This window comes from Metopolophium dirhodum, chromosome 9, assembly GCF_019925205.1.
Source record: "Metopolophium dirhodum isolate CAU chromosome 9, ASM1992520v1, whole genome shotgun sequence".
Lineage (NCBI taxonomy): Eukaryota > Metazoa > Arthropoda > Insecta > Hemiptera > Aphididae > Metopolophium > Metopolophium dirhodum.
The window spans coordinates 9023354-9043990 of NC_083568.1; the positions used below are offsets into that span (position 1 = coordinate 9023354).

The following is a 20637-nucleotide window of genomic DNA, read 5'->3' on the forward strand; positions in this document are numbered from 1 at the left end:
AACCACCGTTATCGAAATAAATTGAACGATATAATAATATATTATAAAGGCACATTACCTATATTATCATATTATTATACACGACAACAACAAATTACTAATTTACGGTGCTTATCCAATTATATTACAGATATTATTGTACCTAATTTGTTATTTGTTATTATAATATTATAATATACGAATCAAAATTCCATCAGTTAATCAGCTAAATTATTATTGCACCACCGATCTAATTCTACTCACCGACCCGGCTAAACTATTATATTATTGTTTATGAGTTAATATGTTTTGTACGAGATAATATAATAATACCGTTGAATAGATTTCTGTTCTCTCTCTCTCTAATATTTTACATATTTTACCACACAACGAGCTGCTGACGACGATGACGACGACGAATTCGTAAAGTAGGTCGACATCTTAAATATTATTTCCTGTCTCAACCGCGCATATTATTGTATAGTAATTTGATTACAATAACAAAAGTGACAGTTTTTTCTCCTCTACCCGTGTTCGTTTTGCCACTTGACTATTCAAGTGTTGACGTTTTACCACCGGTACCGAAGGTTTTTGGCGTGTTAAACACTTATCACCGTATTTTGTGCGCGTTACGGTGGTAAAACGGTGGTGGCAAAGCAAATATTGTCGAATAAGTCAAAAAAATTTAAATGAAATATTTCATTCTTGTAATACGTGTTCCAATATATATTCAACAATTTTAAGACAGATCCACGAATCTCGTGAATTCCCGAGATGTAAAAAGGAATTGTTAGGTTAATGTATACGTGTATGAGAAAGTTATTGTTTTAATTCTATAGATTTTGAATTAAACTCTTAAAAAAAGTGTTCTACTCTTTTGTTCCAATAACTTTCATAATGTACCGTAATAAATGCTGGTGTTTTCATACTTATAAAACTATGTTTCATTTATATTATTTTTATTAATATGGTTTTTGTTAACTCCGCTATACATACTATAGTCAATTTTAATATTTTCTTATCAAAACCAAAATTTTACGAAAAACACCTACCCGGGTTACAGTCAACCGTGTCGAATACGATAAGTACATATTATTTCACAGACATTTCGACCAATCGTCTAACACCATAACAGAGACGTCACCAAACCCCACCCGGGCCCTTTTATTGGCGACAAGTCGAGAAAACTACAACGGCGGATGTAACGCCGACGGACATCCGGTCTTTTTTCACACGCATAAATCAATCGAACCCGGTTGCGGATTCAAATCATCTCCTTCTTCCCACTCTTTCTCTATCTCTCTCTCTCTCTCTCTCTTTTTCTCTCTTTCTCTATCTGGAGATTCGATGACAATATTAGGCACGACGCACTCTCGGTCCACAAATCTTCAGCGTCCGACCTTAAACGCCACCATTTTCTACGAATTTTCGCACCTTTATCTAAAAAAAACCGTCCCAAAATAACCCTACACACGTGCATGCAGCAGATCGCGGAATGTTTCTATAGAAAACGATCCGTCGCCTTTTCCGGTCACTCCCTTTTTCCCGCGTCCGCAGAACACGCACACCGCACTCGTCAAAAAAGATACAAAATAATAATATGCTTGTCGGGTCGACCCGACCATGGGTGGTCGAATATTGCACGTTACAAGCTCATTTACAAAACAAATGCGTAATTACGAAATATGATTATTGCGGGTGGTATGGCTGCCGAGTTGCTACAATTCCATTATACAACCGCGAACGCGTACTATTTATTATTATATATCGGACACCTCCCCCCCTCCCCCACAGCACCCTTTTACGTGTCGTCTGCTTTGTACGCGTATATGCTTGTGGACATAACGGTGTTGGCTCTCGTATTTGCAGTGGACATTCATAGGCCGAGTGCAATTTCACAAAACAATATATAACGACATTTACCCTATACCCTGCGCACCCGTCGTCCCTTCTGGTTTGTCAATATATGACTACATGGTTCCCCGTTTTGTTTTTTTTCTCTTTAGAACCTGATTTCCGTAATCCACTCAACGGGTGGCCTCAATACACGTTAGTCAATGTTTTTTTATTCGTTTTTCAATCAAAATGAAGTCTATATGCGGGATAGGGACGTCTTAATATCGAAATTAATAATAATACAAGAGAATAAATTATACCGTCATAAATCCGGCGGCATTGTGCGGGATATAATAAAATGTTAGATTTTGAAAAAAATGATCAGTTATATACCGAAAACAAAAATTAGCAATACTACTAACGGGGATACAAGCACGAGACTGTCGGGATCGTGGGTTGGAGCCACACGTTAGGTGCCACCTTCTAACGTCAATCATTTCTAACTTACTACCTATTAACACACACAATTCAAACATAACACTTTATTACTGTTTTGTTCTACAGTGACCTTATCAAGTGATCACTGCTGAAGAACCGTCTTTTGTCCACCCCCATCCGTCCTATCTCTTATATAATAATATAATAATAGTTGTTTTAATTCTAAATCTAGTTGCTGTTTAACTTCATCTATTGTTTTATAATCTGCTAAAACTTACCATCTAAGACTTGATGTGCTAAATTTTGTTACATATTACATAAATGTTTTTTTAACCAACCAAGCTAATAGTTTTAATTTTGATGATGATTAAGTATTGCGACAGGTACCTGGTACATATATACCGTACTACTACTGGATATAGGATGTAACAAGAAGAACTGACTATAATGTTTGTAACTTTAGTTGTATAATAAGTATTTAAAAAAAAATTGTTTTACATAATTTATAAACTCTTACGGAATATTATTTTATAGTATACATTTTTTTTCATTTCTATTTCTAGAAACTGAAACTAAAAGTTTCAAATTGTTTTTCAATTTTCTTGGGAATTTTAAAAATAGCCAATTCGTAAATCTGATTATCAGAACAACTTTGATGGTAAAAACATTGATCCAAGTCAAGTTTTTAAAACATCAATATTTATGTGGAGTAAATTAACCAAAAACGCATTAACTTTTTTCAAAATATTATTTATATGATTATATTATATTTTATTATCCATATAATTTTCATAATTTTAACTGGTATAAATTTTTTTTTTCGTCAGATCTTTTAGTTACACTCTGTTTAATATTATTATGTAGGTACAGTGCTTAGAAGGACATCACTCTTATTTTTACAAAAAATCTTGATGCTTATCTCTTCTAATTATTATACTATCTTACTATACTAATATCAACGAGACATTACGCCCATTTTTTTATCCTTTTTTATCCTCCTTCTAATTTTTTTCCCTAATCAATCGCTTTTTATATAACTCATACCTATATCACACTAACGTTTGATTCAACAAAAGGTGACGTACATAGTTGCGGTCATATAATATACAACGTTGGCAGCAGTTATAAAATTTATTCGGTTTTCCATCATCGTCACGTGAACGCAATGCACCCACGCTGCCTTTCGGGAAATCCACTTCGGCGGACAAGTTAAAAGTAAAAATAAATTGGAAAAAGCGGCTGTCGAAATGCGCTACACTCTGACAGATCCATTTCGTTTATATTGTCGCACGTGGCCGTTCGCTGTAAAACGAAATATTCTCAGAACACAATACATTGTGCACATTTATGTTATATACCTATATAACGTATTGTATTATATATATAACAATATAATGTACAGTCTACGTAACAATAACCGTGTAATACCAATACGTTTCATCGAAAAGGAAATAACCCGTACAGTGCGCCCGTTTTCCGAATGAAATTCCATTCCAATTATGTTATATATATTTATTTTTTATCGTTGCGGCCGACAAATTTTACCTCTGATAATAAATAATTCATTACACGCGGTGCGTATGGAACGCATAATGACGATTGTGGGCATATAGCTCCGTTGAATTTTTATCAAAACTAAAAATACAATTAGCTGCAAATGACGTACTATAATAATATTATGGTATTAATTATTCAAAAATGCACACACATACCTATACTCGAGTTAATTACAATTTCGGACACAGTTCAAAGGCTCGTGGACTTGACCGGCAACGACTGATCAGCTTACAGACCTAGTGGACCGTGGACGGTAGTCGTGTTAAAAAAGTGCACTCCGTGACCCTTGGGGTCTTAGAAGACCCACCCGAGATCTTGCAGTCTACGATCGTGATCGTCATTATACCCGGATGATAGTCATCGGCAATCGCGGTAGGGTTTCCCGAAAACCAATCTCAAAAGTGTAATTGAAATGTGTTTACCTAATCACAATATTACTATGATACGGTCAAAGGTAGGGTTACCAACCGTCCAGCATTAGGTGATGCCATCCTACATAATATTATTTGATTTGATTTGTCAAACTACGTCCAATAATTATTTAAGCTTTTTGCACGACAATCCTACATTTCACAAAATTACCTATTTAGTTCATTATGATCATTTTTTTTATTTTATCAATTTTTAATTCACTATAGGGAATGGTAAACAAGCCGACCCTGCGTAGCGTATCCCGCCATAGTCTTGGAACCGTTTTCATAATATTGGTAACCATGGGTCTAACATCAGGTTGGTGCGTGGAACCGTTTTCATGTTTTTCATAGGTTCAGACTTCAGACCATAGGTAACCAAGAACCCAATCAGCTGATCGAGTTTCACTTTAATATTGTTCTATGGTACTATATATTAATATATTATATTGTATTGTCTACATCGTGGATAGAAATGTATGTGAATAGAAGACAAAACTATGGTTATCAACAAAATGTTATCGTTGTTTTATCATTATTTTACTATCATCGTAATATATTTTTAATTTTGCCGGATATAATTCTGTTTTACCAGACACAATTTTTTATTTTTGTTATAACTTAGGTATTCAGCATGTTAAAAACGATGGGGAAGTCAGAATTTGGTAGTCGGACTTAGTTTTGAAGTTATAGCTATTTGAACTCCAAGACCCATCCGAGGTGGTTTTACATAACAAGTCGAGAGATATTTTCGATTTTCATTAGCCGAGCGAGCGAGTGACCCGCACGCCGCCGGGTGTATATGAAAATACTATGAATTTCAATTAGCTATAACTTTAAAACCAAGTTCGACCGCCAAATTCTGACTTTACCGTCGTTTTCAGCGTATACTTAACTACTTACGTTAAAACAAACAAAACGGGTGTCCAGCAAAACAGAAAAGTTCCTAAAATGGATACGACAAAAATTTTCCTACATTACAAAGTTTGAAAGTTGGCCACCCTAAAGACCCAAAGTTCATAACCAACGCTCACATTATTTATTATGGAACTATATGCATGTACAATATATAATACTAACCATTAATCACGGTGAAATCATTACATATACCATTTATGGTAGCATATATGTTACCATCATTATTGTTATCGTGTAACTTTTCCGAAGTCTGCAATCGTATAATATTACGGTAATCGGTTTTCGATAATAATTATTGCGTATTTCACTCGATCTGTAACCTGTAACAGATATTATACCTATATATAATAATGGACTCGTACATTAACCAAGGTAGGTGGTGCGCCACATAACCAGCGGTGTAATATATTAATAAACGTACCAGTATAGCGGTATAATACGAGCGCGGATATGGGTACTAAAAACAGGAAATGATTAGGGACGATACCATTAATCATTGCCTTCGCGGTTATTCTACCGCTATAATAATAAGAGTATATTATTATTATACCTACGTGATAATAATTAATATATAATATACCTATGGCTATAATACAGTAAGTATACGTTAGATATAATAATATTATGTATATAGATGCGATATAATTATCATATCAAATTATCTGAATTCATAGACAGACAACACGATGATGGGTAGGTAGTTTAATAATATATTATAGCAATAATGCGAAAATGCAATAACAATAATCGTTACTTGTTTTGATTAAAGTTCCAATGACGTATATTGTAGCCGACGTGTTTGTTTTTTTCCTGTACAAAAACGTAGGTTTTCTTTTGGAGCTGATACCGAGTGATATTATGTACATATATTATTCAAGAGCGTTATTTTTAAATTTATATTGTTCTTTCGAAAAAAAAGAATGGAAAAACAATATTCCCGATGACGGTGGAAGATAAATTTTATTTTAAAACATGAGGTATACGCAGCGGCCGAGGTATATTTGGATATCAAAAGTCTATAATATTTTTTTTTGTTTTCAGCTGTCGATGGTAATACGATATTTTCTCACTTATTCGACTATCTGTCAATATTAGTCAATAGGATTGGCACGTTCATAGTGAAAAATCTAATTTCCTCTGAGAAAAGTATAAAAAAAAAACAAAAAGAAGTTATATCTATAATACATAATATAGGTATCTGCACACTTGCCGAAGATATTTTTACAAAAAAATAGGGTAGACCAACCGCCGTAGCCTTAACAAAAAAAAAAAGCTATATTCGTATTGTTGTAACCTTTCACTTTTATACGATGATTTTATCAAAGTGGCGCAATACAATAATAATATTATTATATTATTTTATTGGTAGGACGTGCGAATGAAAACCGAGTAGTTAGGTAAGTATGGGTGTATGCGATCTTCGCGACTTTGAAATATTTCTTATTCCACACCTTCAGATATTATACAACTGTAAACTGTTGTAGGTACACCACTCGAGTTTAAAACTCGCGCATATGATATTTTGAGGTGCCCTCATCTATAATTTACGTTTTGCACACGATATTAATATTGTATTAGATTATGATTTGAAAATATTACATCCGTCCAACGACATATAAACTATATGATATGAGGGTGACTTGCATTTTTATTATCTTGATATATAGGTCGGATACCGCGTTTTAGTATTCATCCGGCAATTCAAATGGCAAATGTTACCGCTTTCCCGAATCGCATGCGAACAAACTGCCAGTGTTCGCATATGGCTGTTGGCTTGAATCAACAATGCGCTTAACGATGTGCGATCTGCGTCCTGCAGATTGAAACAAATTTATTTCTGTCCTCTTACCGAATCGCAAGGTATTTTTCAACGACACGAGAGAATGTGTGAGTGTATGTAGCTCGTGATGGTATATAAGGTTTTCAGGTTCACAGAAGTCGGATATAATGATCCTACTTATATACACCAGTTCAGGAAAATGGGCGATATTGAGTAGATGAAATAATTATTGTTTTTCATTTTCATTTGAAATAAGTAATCCGAATACAAAAAATGCACAATAAGCTCAAGACAAAGACCATAGGCATTATATTATAAACGTGAAAGGAGTCGGAAATTAGAGACACTCCGCTTAATTATGCTATTTTTTCATTGTTTTACATTTATATTTTCTTATAGGGGATTGCAAATTATTATTACTATTATATACTTAGTAACAGGTCACAACACCGCTTCCTTTTTAACCTGCATGCGCCGAGGATTTCCCGGAAAACTCCTTCGCATAAGTGGTTTAGGACGAAGTCGCTTATGAAAGCGAGACGAAGAGCGCTTCTTCATTAATAGTTTTCATATGAAATCATTATGCAGAACTTAGTAGGAGATGTATTATGGAGGAGGACAATAAGTGTTTTAAGGATTGCGAATCGAACGCAAAGAGAACAAAAAATTGTATGCTCAAGTGTGAAAAAGTTTCGGCACAATTCGCGTGAACTCATTAATCGTTATCTTTTCGTTCTGAAAATAATAAAAACAAAAGCACTATACACATTTTAAGACGTAAAAACAAAGCATTAACTTTTGTGTTTTGAGTACCTTCTAATTCTCATAGCATGTTTTCTGTGAAAATAAGATGTGTTGATTCCGGTTTAATATTGAACTCTACCTGAAATGTGTGTTATTCGTGGATACTATGCGAGAAAATTTAATATAATTGTTTACACGTCGTTGAACAAGAAAATAACGATAGATTTAACATATTATTATATAATACAAGCTTATCGTAGTTGGTTAATTTTAAAATACTTATATTATAATTTAAAATACAATAATTTACATTAATTTATACACAAGACTTCGGCAACTGAGGTAATTAGCTTGTGAGGGATTGTACGGTCCGTTTGAACACAATATATTATATTGGATACTTTCTTAAAATACTCTGTCCATAACTGTTATTACCTAATAAATGTGTACGATTTGGGTGAACAAAAAATTATTTTAAACTTTTATAACAATATCAGCCGCTTAAATAAAATACAGTTGTAAAAAATCGAATTAATAATAATAATTCATCGCTGTTGCTCCTTAACTCAACTTCAATCATAAGAGGAGACAAAAATGGTTATAAAATAATATAATTAATAATCCCAATGCAAACGTAATGTTAACTATAATTCTTCGTGATCATTTCATTAAAAATTATAAAATCAATAATACACGTACATTCAAAGGGTGTACAAATATTAAGTTTTATATATTAAATTATACATTTATTGTAGTCATGTATATTTCAATTTTCATAAATGTGAACTTGACAATTATTTATATATCAAATATTTCATTCAATTATTAATTGAATTTCAAATGAACCTTATATTTTTTAACTCTGTTAAAAAAAAATATTATAATAAATAACTTACTCAGAAATTAATTAAATATTTACATATTTGATTGAATATTAAATCATATTTATTCAATATTTATACAAATGATCATTGAAAAATACAATTGTTATAATTCAATAAAGACATACCTACATTTTTCAATATTTTCAAGTTCATATTGTTTGCATCAAATAAAATATCTAAAGTTATAATAACTTTAATATATAATAGTATAATACATTATAAACTAAAATAATACGTGTAATCCATCTAAGACAATGTATTTGTGTGTCAAATCTGAAAGTACAATAAAATCGCAAACAAAATTCACAATATCAGAAAGTTGTATCCAATTTAATAGCATTAAGACATGAATAAATTAATATTATTGTATTTTTCATTCGAATACTGTAATAAAGGTGCGCGGGGAGAGGGCTGAAAAAGTGTTTAAAAAAAAAATAAAAAAATAAAATGTCGTAATAAGTATATATGTGTGTGTATGTGTGTGTGTGTGTGTGTGTGTGAGAGAGAGCGAGTATGATCATTTTTTGTAGTCGTTGTAGTAAACAGTGTTGATTATAATTTCGCCAAACTGTAACGCGTAGATAAGACATTTTAAAATCAAATTAATAGTGTGTCTTTCAAATCAATCTAATCGTGACCAAAAATCTGAAAGTTTAAATAATAAACTGAGCTCAGCTGTCGCCTGTCAGAGTAGTATTGATATTGTAAATAATAACGAAACGGGCTAACCTGCCACTCCTTACCACCGTTATTGGATGAGTCGTATTATCGGTTTTAAATGCCCGTTTGCAAACGATTTTCCTCTTTCAGTAATCGCATTACAAGACGCGTTTCAGCGTTGTTTTTTTTTTCGATAATAATATGACATTTCGTTGAAAATCGTTTTTAAAAACGAAAACACAAACAGTTTTAAGGCTATTTTCAAAGTCCAAAGCCTGCACGGATAACGCGCTTTGTACCTACCCCGGCGGAAGACATAAGCGCCAAAACGAGATGAGAAAAAAATAAATCGTATCGTACAAAAGCGCCTCCAAAATACAGCCACGTCTCAAAATATGGCAGTGTTGAATTTACTAAAAAATAATTGTAAAAGGCCACGAGTCTAACTTTTTGGGAGTATTTCGTAATATTTGAAAAAGTCAAATCGTAAAGACGTAGGTATGTTTTCAAGTGCTTAACGCTCACGACGTAGAGAACTCTTTGAGATATCTTAGATTCAAACTTCAAATCGCTTTTTCTCAAAACTATAAAATCTTTGAGTGGTGGTGGACTTGTTCTAATGGACGTAGAATATTTTGTTCTCTGTCCTACGCTTAGCCCAAATCTTTATAATATTGAGCGTACCTGTTGTAAGTCACTTAATTTATTAAGGTTTTATTAAACAGATAACACCGGAGTTTAAGTTAGCGTCCCCCCTTAAGGCACTGTACTGTTCGCTTGTTAGACCTATTCTCGAGTACGGCTCTGTCATTTGGGATCTTAAAACTGCCGAAAACGCAATAATGCTTGAGCGTGTACAAAATAAATTTTTTAAATATGCCAGTCATGTACTTAGAATTACATGTCCCCCTCATAACTATATTTACCAGTACTCGAGCATTTCAAACTAGATTCACTGGCAGATCGTGCTGCTAACCTTAAATTAATTTATAAATTATTAAATGGACAAACTGACTCACCTCACCTACTTTCGCTTATTTCTATAAATGTCCCTCCTCTTTCACTCGTCAACATACCACTTTTAATTTGCTAACCTCATCCACTAATTATGGTTTAAATGAACCACTTCGGCGCTGTATGTTTCTTGCCAATTCTGACCCCTCCTTTTCAAGATCTTAAGACTACCAAGTATTTTTAACAATCATATCCATTGTATATCATACTATAGTAATCATAGTTGTATTAATTGTAAATTGGGCATGATGCCCGTAATGTATGCTAAAATAAATAAATATTGCATTATGGTATTAGATTTTTCGTCGGTGTTTATACAGTTATCTTACCAAGTAAATTAGTTTTTCTTAACAAGCCATATCTGTAATATTTGACTTACTATGAGCAACAGTACTATTTAAAAACAAATCAAGTGGAAGAATAAAAAAAACCCGTAATACAGAACAAAGTACCGAGGACGATGACCGGTGGGCATCATACAATATAATATAAATACACGAAATGGTACATATTATTAATGTAATATCTACTGCTATATCCGACTTCTCGTGTACTATTGTTATAACAATATTAACATTATTATCATACCAAAAGTTGCGCATAGTGTTCGAAGAGCAAAATCTGCAAAACCTATACAACACACAATAATAATATGTAGGTACGCGGTTTTACGAGATTTACAATACATCTCATCTCCTCTTATATATATATACGAGTATACGATATTGTGGGGTCGTATTGTTACTGATATTTTTTTTATTATTACTATTTTTTATAAAAATCTGTTTCCGACAGCAGAATAATGTCGGAATTCACATAATATTACTATATTGCTATTATTATTATTATCCATAATATCGTCGTGACCTATAATACGTATGCGAAACCACACACGCGTGACAAATCCCGAATCCAATACTCGACTGATGCTGCTGCTACGATATCAATAATAATAATATTATTATTATAATGCACACTGCGTAGGCATATACATATTACCCACATATATATATATATATATAATGTATATGCGATGGGATGAGAATCGTGAGAGACACACGATTTCCATAACAATGAACACTGTTCTTGCGGATATTAAAACCATTCGTTTCGTATATGTATATACCCCTACGACCACCACCAGTATCGCAGATATTATTGTACCCACCCACCCGACCACATACACACGCGCTCGCGCGCGCGCGAGCGTATATTATAATATTTTGTACGACGTTGGCCGGTATATCACTACGTGAAAAGTATATGAGGGAAATATAATCATCGGATGTCTTATATAATAGTAATAATATGCGTATATTATATTGAAATCCGACTACGACTCGTAAACCGGACGTGAATACTAAATATCGTACTGATACGACGGCTTGGGTGCAAAGCTCACCGGCGGCTATGCGCAATATAATATTATATAAATGAACGCGCCGAGAAAATAACGTGAATTATGCCACTCGTTCGGAGTGGTTATAATATATAATACCAGAGAGTTTTGAAAATTATGAATTCCGAGCGGTTGCCGAATGCCCCTCCTCCACCGGTGTGTGAGGAAAGACTTCGCGGGGCCAACATGCTCTGCTGCAGGTTATAAAATATATTAAGGTGTAGGAAAAAATATTAAACACACAATATACGCGCTGAACTAAATTAATAATCTCTCTCTCTCGTATTTTTTTTGTTTTGTTTTTATTCTTTTGCAAAAGACAAGCTCCGCTCAAAAAACTTTGATGTACTTAACCTAACCTATACACTGATCCGGTAGTGGGCTTTGCGAAAAAAAATGCGTCGATTTCATGTTTTATTCGTAGGTATACCTACACAATATTTTGTCAAATGAATATCATAATATTCGTTGCAGATAATCGCAGCGCACCCTACAGCATAGGCGCGAATTTAGTTTTCACTTGGTTAACTCTAAATCAACCCTCCAAATGAAATCTTCCGTCTCATAGAACACCTCAATAATTCGACCACTATGCCTGCCCAATATGAGCATCAGCCTCTACAACAGAAATTAACAAAAAAAATGTCTGGGAATAATTCTAAAAACCCCATGGTACGTGAGGGATAGGCAAATATTCATGACGACACAGTAGTTCCTGTCCTACAAGACTGGATAAAAATCCAAATTAAAAATGTCCACACCAACCTCAAAACATCGAATGTACACGTTTCTAGAACTTGGGAACCAAAACCAAAACCTGGTGATTAAAACCTTGATTACCACTAGATCTACTCCTATCAGACGTCAACGAAGATTGAAACTTAAAATTTTAACCATTAAAACACTACATATAATTACTATTAATATTGTAACATGTACATTATATAATTATATCACTTTATCACAAATCACATTATAATTTGTAATTATATTAAGACTTGTAATAGCATACAATATGCTGAAACATTTCATTTTTAATAAATAAAAAAAAAATTATTTTAAATTTAGGGGGAGATGACCGCAATTTTTTGTAAGCAACCCCTAAGGGCGCTTCTTGTTTGAATTGACTAAAAGGTTTTAGTTAACGGAAATCAATAAGAAATATTATCGAATAAAGTAATAAAAAAAAAATGAGAAAACAACCCCAAACAATTAATAATCAAAAATGCCAAAAATAGTAAATTATAAGTTTCAAAATTTAATTCATTAATACAGAATTCTAATTTTGTGAAAACAATGAATTTTCCTACAAATGTACAGTTCTAGTAACAATATAATAATATACCTATTTCCATTATCTATAATAATATCTATTTCCTTGGGTACCTAGAGGTTAAAAAAAAATCTATAATAATAATTATTATTTTATTAACAATCAATTAAACACATAACCATATTCCTTTAAATTTTTTTAAATTGTCCCGTGATTTGAGGGAGGGGGGGGGGTGCATTATTACTGTCAACATTATTCCAAAGAAGAAATTTATAGATTTTAATTTCACAAACCCGTAGAGATGACTATATTATAGAGATTCAGAGATACAATACTGATACTTTTCTATATAGTTTTGTCTTCTATACACACCGGTCGAGAGTCAATTCGCCGTACATTACTCAGACTTAACGCACAACAATGATATTATAGGTAACTAGGTACACATTACGTCTTCGTGGTTATCGCCAGCTCGGTCGTAAATTTGTTTTAATACATTGATTGCGTTTTTGCTAAATTTTTATTTATATGCTCGAGACACGAACGTTCCTTAGATCTGAGATTGCGAATTAAAACAGTTCACTACCGCAGTAACTTCTTTTTAATTGTCTCAAAAGCCATAATATTTTTATATAAATTTATAAATACGCATGTGCGTTCAGATAATTCCACAGAGTTTATGGAGAAATTAGTGAGAAATATCGAAAAATATTATCGTGTTGCGCAGGAATCGTGGACGCAAAATATTGTTCTAAATATTGTGTAGTATTTCTTTTTAATAAATATTTTAACAACAAATATGATCATAGATTAAAAAAATAAATAAATTTAATTAAACCATGAATATTAGAAAAATGTAAATTAGACGCTTTGTTTTTTGTACAGCACGATTCAAAATTTGAATGTTTAATTTATTTAAACACAATTTATTTTCGTTTGTTTAAGCGGATAAACAAACAACCTCCTTCAGTGAAAAAAAAACTAAAAAAAAAATGAACAATATATAATTTGATGTATAAATTTAGTGTACACAACATAAATCGCAGGTATATATATAGCCAAAAACTATTTCGTTGTATTAAAATTCTAAATTATATTTACATAATACATATTTAAAAGCATTATTAATATAATATACTAATGTAGAGTACCTAAACTTATTTTTAAGAGTCTACAGAATTTTGTAAACCGTAAATTCTATCTCATACATTATTATTTACAGTGTTTCTTTTTTTTCTATTTTACATGAGTCTGGAATTCACCTAATTTGTATTTTTTCTCTCAAGTACCTACTCCTCACCTCCATCACAAGCATTGCTTAAAGTATTTGAGCAAACAAATATTAAAAAAATTAATCAAAATATGTAATCAGTGTTGTTGTTTTTGTTTGCATATATAATAAACTAAATAAATATTATACGAAATACACTTATTTATAGTCGTCAAAAATTTAACGGCGCCATTAACGAAATGTACGTATTGTACCTACAAGAACTCAATTATTATTAGAATATTATACACTGTGCATTATTATTATGTTGTGTACCGTAGTTTAACGTCTTCGGTCGAGTTCTCAGATCAATTCCATAAAGTTTTGAAGTTTAGAGCAACTTATTGGATTAACCTGTATAGTGTATGTTTAACAGGAATTCGCAATTAGCAATTTGACGGGGGACTCGGATCATTATGCTTTGGTTAAACCGTATTATACAACAATAGACAACAAATGCCTAACAATTTCCAATGTACAAATTGTCCGCCATCAAAAGGGTTGCACAAACTAAACGGTATCCTTATAATCCTCTCTCCAAAACCGCTTAATTTAACCTAGGACATAATTCGTTTTACTTTTGCTGTCGTGAAATGCACCGGAAAACATTTCATGTCTGTCAAACACGACAGCAGTGTTTTGGAAACGACTGTGTTTTAAGTACGAACCGCGTACAACATTTTATTCGTGGCAAAAATAAAACGATAATATTTCACGCTCGAAACAAATGTACTGTTATAAATATACAAGTTGACCGTCAAGTGGTTTTTCATTATGTTACTTAAATTTGCTACGAGATCAAATTCTAAATCTTAAAATAAATTACAGTAGAAACCGTCGATTAACCGACAGTGACGGACCTACACATATTACATACCTACTTTACAAAATAATTGGTCGTCCTCTTTTGTTTCTTCAAGACTTAAGATTTTTGAGCGGCAAAGTTCCACAATCTACGGAGAAGTAACACTTGCGTTTCATATGCCGTTTTTTAGGACGATAACGAATAACAGAGCGTGACGCTTATTCGAGTTTCTACTGCACTAAACTTAAATTTTGAGGTCTCATCTGAAATCCCACTGAAAACGACTCCAGTGATATCTCGTTCTAGGCCTCAATAATCAGTATTTTCTCGTTGGTTTTAAAATATTACGTTACAGTGTTACCACTTTCAGTAGGTGTATCAAGCTTGCAAATATCTTTTTTGAATCAATATTTCTTTAAATTGACAAAACTGTGTTTATGTAAACATATGAAAAACTCCGTGGCGGTCAGGACAAAGTTTGATGAGATCTTATATAAGAACTTTTTCATGGCGGTCGACGAATATCGTTTTCGTCGTCAACGTATTATAATATTATATACTCGCGCAGTCTGTTTTTATTGCTCTAATTTAGTGCCTACAGTGACATTGACGATTCTCCAAATCATTTCGAGTGGTTTCAAAATATAATCATTGTGCGTCTCCAAATCTCTGTGGTTGTACGAGGTAGGTAATCCAAACGAATTTAAAATTTTAAACGCTCGTTGTTCTTTAGGTTTAGTCATTTTTTTAATAGGATTTTCCGACAACATGCGACGGTTTTGATGTAGGTAGGTCATTAATTTTATTTTCATACGAACCTGCACACTATCATATACCTAAAACTCGTGTATAGTGTCTCTTTTCACCCGCGACAGTAAAATATACCAGCCGGGCGTCGAAATTCAAGATTAAGGTGATAATATTATACAACTCGACGAAATGAATACAAGTGCGATATAAATTCGATTTATTTATTAAATTGCGATAACGCAGTAAAAAAAAACAAAATATAAAATAACATCGCTAGCTCTGCACAGATGCTGCTTTTGGCATATTATTATTACTATAACACAACACAGCGACAGTTCGCATTTCCGAAAGTATATTTCATAACACGATTTTTTAAATCCACCATCGCCTTATCGTCTGTGCCGGGCGAGCAAATTTTCAACTTTATTACAATATATATATTTTTTTGTACAGCACAGCTCTCGTGTTTTCGGCAATTCCATCGGATCGTTTCCCTTAAATACATACATATATATATATATATATTTGATTAGACCACAACTTCATATGCGGTACGTCGTCATTTCCCCGGACATTCATTATTTACGTTTTGGGGAGCTGTTTTCGTGCGGGTGACGTTTTTTCTCCATTTGTTCTGCATTTTATTTCTCCGGCCCATATAATATATCTATACATCTCGTACGTCTCTTTTTTATTTTATTTTTTATCTTCGCCAAAGGCCGTCGCCGCCCCCGATCAATATAATAATAGACTTTGTGACGAACCCCCGAGAATCGCGAGCCGTAGTAAGTATATAACATTCGAAATGTATCCGTCTTCTGCTTTCGTCATTACTACTATTCACGACTGTTCGAAAACAGCGAAGTTTCGTGGTTTTTGATTACGGCGGATCCATACCATAATTATTTAGGTCTTGTACAAAAAATAATAATGTTTCGACGGTGCGATCGACGTTGGTTATAGGAATGGCGGTATAAGTGCGATAATAAATTGTTATTAATATATATTATTCTACCATCGATTAATCGAACCGTCAGGTCAGACCGTGTATATTAAACGGAAAATGGGGGACGGCATTAACTATAGCTGGTAGTCGAGTTGAAAGCACATAATATATTTTATTCAAACTCCTTTTTTATTATTGATATTAATATATTATCAGAGAAATAATACCTCGGCAGCTGTGTGGCCTTTGGTCTGGCAGTGATTTAAATTATTATTATTAATTTATAATACTTGCTTAAACTATTAGAATTTTTAAATACGAATTACGAATAACGTTTGGATAACTCTTTTGTTTAAGTATTTAAAATATCCGTAATGGAAAAACTCATCATTTTCCAGTCGATTTGGAAAACGGCACTAGTATTAATCATATTATATTTTATACATAACTATAAATTAGGCACTGTACAGTGTACATAGTTAAAACGAATTAATTAATTATTCGTTTAATCGTCTAATGTAGGACGTATATAATGGTTTTTATTTACGGCGATTAGTAAAATATTTATACAAAAAATTGACAAAACAACAACGTGCCTATTGTTGTAATCATATTATTAAAATAGACATATTATTAAGAACATTTTAATACAAAATCGTTGTCAGACTAAATTATTTATACGGTACGTGGTAGTGTGGTACGTAATCCGGTGGTATAATAACCACTCATATTATAATAACACAATTCACTAACCACGGTAGGTTAGGTATCGGTTTTTTACAAACGTTTTTATTTTTTTTTTTCCGATGCGCAAAAAAAACTGTAATAAATCATGAAATATAATAATATATATATTGTATACTTGTCAAAACTAATACGTGGCCACCGCGTTCCGTTGACGTAAGCTATGGTGATGGAACTAATAATTAATAAAATATTATAATCTACATATTATATACCAATATTTAACCAATGACAGCTGAACGCTACAAATGCGGTGGCGGGGGTAGTTGACGAAGAAATTAGACTTCTGTGGCAAATGCGTACTATCGAACGATATGGTAATCAACAAATTTATTTATTTATCGAATACGGTTTTAATCATCATATACTGTAATATACGGTTGTTATTATTATTATTATCATATTGTGATAAACGTAATATAAATTACCTATAAAATAACATTTGTTTTTTCCCTGCAATATTCGTTACGATGGCTTAAAAATACATCAATAAAACATATTATTATTATATTCGACCTAATAATAATATAGGCTTTATGTGCGATAACTTCATAATATTATAATTTATGTTTCCCGGTGCATTCAAAACAACGCGTAGAACTTTACGGTTTCTATTCAGACTACCATCGCCTAAAAAAAAAAATACGTAATGATGGTGTTTACAATATTTATATGGGTGTTCCTGTATGTTTTTTTTATTTTTTAATTTTATTCGGATTAAACGAAATGTGCGCAACAGTCAGTATTTTTAAACGTTATAATATTATAGTATATATTATTCAAATCAGAATCCATAAAATATATTATATGTTTCTTTTGTTGGAGCGATATCGTCTTTTCAATTTCAACCGTATACTGTATATTATAATGATCATGTAGTCACTGCTCACACGAGGTATGTATAGGGTAGGTACTTATATATAGGGTGATTCTTTTAGTGGTAAATAGGTACTGCTCGTTTTACAAAAAAGTATTAACGGGAAATGTTTTTTTTTACATAATTGTATAAGTCATTGTGGAAAAACGTTGCAATAATATGTTTGGAATAAAAATTATATATTTCTTGTCGTGATAAATTTTTAAGTAGGTATAAAGTCACTTTTACGAAAAAACAGAATGATTTTTAAATTTAACAATATTTTATGAAAATGGGATTTCGAACGAGTGGTGAATAATAGTCAAAATATTTTTAATTTAGAAGAGCGGAGTTGAATATTATTTTAATATTATTCACTCCGAACTCGGTTCATATTAAAATAATTTATTATTGCGTTTTCTATGTCTCCGCTCGGAACGTCTACGATAGATACTCACCAACTCTAATTAAAATATTATCATCTACGTCTTGTACTTTTTTAATTTCTAGACTATTCGTTATGAACAGAAGTCTTTGAAGTTTGAATTCAGCTAATTTATTCCGGGAGTCAAATAGTCATGTTTATTGTTATAGTTTATGCATATATAATAATATTGTTTCAACTGTATAATATGCCATAAATGTTTAAGAATAAATCAGCAAGAAAAGTATAAATTAATATTATGGTTTCATGAAATTACATTTTGTTCGTTTCGGAACTATAATATATTATTGGAGATTTTACCACAAAACACGATTTTATGGTATTTTCGTGCCTCCATTTTATTAGAGCGATCCACTAATAAATTTTATTTGTTTATTATTAATAAATAAATTTATCGATCGTTTTATGTACCTATTCCAACAGATAAAAACGTATATGAGTCGTCCAATGAAAACTTTATTTTTAAATAAACGCTGTAATGTGGTTTTTACGGTGACTGCCGACTGTAAATATATGGGCAAGTTTCATATAGTAAAACCTTAAATTACGAGCACAAACTTTGACATAAAAATAAAACATATAATCTACCATATTTTTATATCATAATATTATGATGTATTTTAAACCATGAAATTTAAAAGTATATGTTATGAGCTTGTATACATAGTAGTCGACGAGGGGGGAAATGAGGGGGATACACCTCCTCATTACCTTAATTTGCCAATATTTATAATAATAATATAGTATGTTATCCGGCTAACGGATACATATAGCCAATTATAAACATTAGCCAAACATATATATTTATTTATAAACGAGGTGATTCGCCAACCATGCTCACCCCCTTGCTTCTTCAATGATGATGCACTTATTTATTTAAGTGCCATAAATCGTATTTAAAATATATTATTTTTCGAATTTTTAAATATACGCCTATACTTATAGGCCATATGTTCAAATTTTCGATATTTTTTTATGTATTACTTAAGGAGTGTCCAGTGGAGAGATATAAAGTTCTGTTAACATTAATATGGTTTGGGGCTGGATACACGTTTTTTTTGCTTCTGACCGATTTTTCGTAAGGTTTTCGTTGACATGGTTACTTATTAACAAAAACATATAATGTTAATGACTGATATTAATTTAGCATTATAAATAATTTGTATAAATGGTTCATTTAAAATTTTCAAAAATCAAAATTTGAATAAATTTGTAGTTAAATAAAAAATGGTGGTGAACGTGCTTGATGAATCACCTTGTATATTTTTAAAACTAGAAAATTTGCCATAAGTAAATTTGATGAGTTAATATATGGCACTGACAGCATGATGAGGAGATCACCTTTTTATACAAAACAATACTATCTTAACCTTATTAAATAATATTTAAACACATTTATAAGAACAAATTTTTAAATAAACAAACTAATTTTTATAGTCTTATGATATAACGCCACTGTAGTCGAACACATAATAGTAAAAAACAATTTCTAATTAATCGACTCTATACAAGGATCGTTAAAATATTATGACCTACCATATTTGTATATTATAATATTATAATTGCTGCGTATGTATAGGTATTTTCAATAATAATATTATACAGGCGCATACAGCCGATACGATTTTCGAATATTATTATTGTCCGTCGTACAGCTGCAGCAGTGACGTCACAAAAATGTAAACATAAACAAATACATTTATGTATAATACGTAATAATAAAGTCTACGAAGGGTTAATTTTTGCGGGGGATGAAAAAACGCGCCGCGCGGACAAAACAATATATGTACACATCGTGGTACCTGCAATAAACTATTGCGGGACGGAGTGGCCGAGCGAACTAAAGCGTCGGCTGTGACGCAGCCGTCGCTGGTTCGATACCTCGGCCGCGGGTGGCATTTTTCTTCGGGCAAGTCACGGTGTCCGGAG

The 20637-nt window shown here is 32.1% G+C and overlaps 1 protein-coding gene across 2 annotated transcripts in view; it reads left to right on the top strand.

The window, feature by feature from the left end:
• LOC132951701 (leucine-rich repeats and immunoglobulin-like domains protein 2) overlaps positions 1–20637 on the top strand; it is a 141500-nt gene that overhangs the window by 18649 nt on the left and 102214 nt on the right. Inside the window, exon 1 of one of the 2 annotated variants that reach the window (XM_061023584.1) lies at positions 18199–18302. The exons of the other annotated variant lie outside the window; for it this stretch is intronic. The gene's annotated coding sequence lies outside the window, so the exon portion shown is untranslated. Of the gene's footprint in view, positions 1–18198; positions 18303–20637 lie in introns of those variants that run through there. 2 annotated transcript variants of the gene reach the window in all.